The sequence below is a fragment of the Euprymna scolopes genome, chromosome 12, assembly GCF_053919585.1.
Source record: "Euprymna scolopes isolate OS-2025 chromosome 12, ASM5391958v1, whole genome shotgun sequence".
Classification (NCBI taxonomy): Eukaryota; Metazoa; Mollusca; class Cephalopoda; order Sepiida; family Sepiolidae; genus Euprymna; species Euprymna scolopes.
This window is the reverse complement of record NC_136493.1, coordinates 26,690,900-26,693,503: the sequence shown is the minus strand read 5'-3', so window position 1 is coordinate 26,693,503 and position 2,604 is coordinate 26,690,900. Positions and strand designations below refer to the sequence as shown.

At 36.6% G+C, this 2,604-nt stretch overlaps 1 pseudogene; it reads right to left on the bottom strand.

Annotated features, from left to right (window-relative positions):
- Nucleotides 1-340: 340 nt before the first annotated feature.
- LOC145291868 (5S ribosomal RNA) lies at nucleotides 341-457 on the bottom strand (annotated as a pseudogene).
- Between the last annotated feature and the right edge of the window lie 2,147 nt (nucleotides 458-2,604).

Genomic DNA, 2,604 nt, shown 5'->3' with positions numbered 1-2,604 from the left:
TCCACATACAGTACTATATATATATATATATATATATATATATATATATATATATATATATATATATATATAAATAGCTACGTCCTGTTTCACGGGAGTATATATACGTGTGTCTTGCATATATATATATATATATATATATATATATATATATATATATGAAGGCTTCCTTCAGTCTTGACAGACTATGGATACCCACTGTAAGGGTGCCTGCGCGTGAAATTTGTGTGGCAAGAGTTGCGCAACCTCTAACCACGCCTCTCCTGAGTCGACATTGTTGCATACCAATGGCAAGTGTAGGTACAAGACGACTGGAAACAATGCCGAGATAAGCGTAGAGCACATACAGCGTCTAGAATTCCCAAATGGTCACCCATCTGGTATTAGCCAGGCTCAACGTTGCTTAACTTCGGTGATCTGACGAGAACCGGTGTATCAACGTGATTATGCCGTATATATATATATATTAGCATGGGTGCCCGGCGTTGCCCGGCTGTTTGGAGGTGTGCGTTGAGCAAATAAAAAGGTGGTAGTAGAAGGCAGGCCTGAACCCGTACTGCGAAGGAAGAAAGGAACGTAAAAAAACGTGACGTTTGTGCTGTTACGACCACCGTTTAACCGGATGTGATGTAGGTTTAAATTAAGGCTAGACAATCGACAAGAGGGGATGACTTTCGAAAATATCGGCGAAAAAAGCGACCCCTCCCTGTAGAAAAGTGCCAAGTTGAGGGTAAAGAAATTAATGTTTTTAGCCAATTTTTTCGGTATTTGTCGTCTGAAGCTTCAAAACGATACTGATCTTGTGAAAATCTGTCGCCTCCGTCGAAAGTGTTAGGCAGACATGCAAACAGACATACATACATTGATATATTTGTAGCTCAAATTTTCGATCCAAACCGATTAAAAAGCTTGCTCTATCTCTGAATACCCTTTATGTAAAATTTCAAATATTTAGACCAGAAGTTGTCTTTAGTAATTTGGTAGAGACCGCAGAGGTCAATATTTAAAAAAATCTTTGACCCCTATTATGACCCCTGAAGATTTATTGTTTTGGGCTCAAATCAAGTTATTAAGTTAGATTCATGTCCAAGGTACCTATATTTAAAATTTCAAGTGTTTGGAACCAAAATTGGCGGAGGAGTTTGGTAGAGTTCTCAAAGGTTAAATCGTTGAACTTTGACCCCTTAACAGCCAAATATCTGTCCGAAACCCGATCACATAGATTTCCCCAAATCTCACTATCCTCTATATTAAATTTCGAGTCTGTAAACTGAGAATTGACAGAGTTATCCTGTAGGGAAATGTACAGACAGACACTTTCACTTTATATATATATATATATATATATATATATATATATATATGAACCCTGTGTATCGCTTTATTGCAGGTCAGTATTTTTTTAATTTTGAAATGCCATGAAACGAAAAGATATGAAATTTGGTATAACACTGGAAGAGCATAACAAGGTGTCTTATTTCCCTGATTTTTGTGGAATTTGAACAAATATTTTGAAAGTTATGCTAATTTTTCTATTTTGTTGTAATTTTAATTGTGTATCACTTCATTGCAAGTGTATATTTTCGGTAATAAATGTATATTTTCAGTAATAAAACATTTCTATTTTCATGAAATAAAGAACAATAACAATCCAGTAACAATATTAACCAAAAACATGAACGAATTTCACATTATTTTATTTAAGGAAATATTTATTTATCAACATAACTCCCATGCTTCAAAATCACTTTGAAAAGCCTCTTTTGAACTGATGATGTCAATCGGCGGATTTAGATTATATGATGCTATAGGAAATTTCCAAAATTTTTCTCTAAAGTTTATCCTTCGACGAAAATTTAACCCCCCCTTTATAAACGTTCGTCATTATTATTGATCAGAGCCGCTCAATTGGGTTTATATCTGGAGAACAAGGTGGCCATGGCATCAAGTTTTCTCCACTTATGCCTAATGACTAAAAGTAGCATGTTGTAGCCTTGGCTGAGTGGGATGGCGCATTGTCGTGCATAAAAATCAATTTGCGGTGACACGAAAATCGAAGGCCATCAATTTAAAAATAATGTATAAGACTAGCTTGCCAGTTTGACCCCTTCTGGCACTCGAAATGGTCCAATTAGTTCACAGATTATTCCAGCTCAAAACATGACACCTCCATCTTCCTGTTGACGATAGAATCGATGAGGGGTAGGGAATCCAAGAGGACTCCAAACTTTGGCCCACCTATCTGGTTTATCAAGAGTTACTCTGGCCTCATCGGTGCAAAGAACACTTTCAAAGCTGGTTTTCATGTATTTATGAGCTCAAGCCAAACATTTTTCCTGATGAGTTGGATTTAAAACAGGTCTTGCTATGGGCTTAAAGCTTCTTGCAACTTCGTTTAAGACATTGCAGCGTACCTTTCTGGACAAAGAAGGTATTTCAGCCTTGACACATATAGCAGCACTGTTGCTGCCCGGCTACTTGATAAGTTGACAGCGAATTTTTCTAACATCACGAGCAGAAACTGACTTTCTTGAGTTTTTGTCTTTCCTTTGTTTGATGATTGGATTTTCAACGAATGAAGACAATGTTCTTCGATCTCTTCCA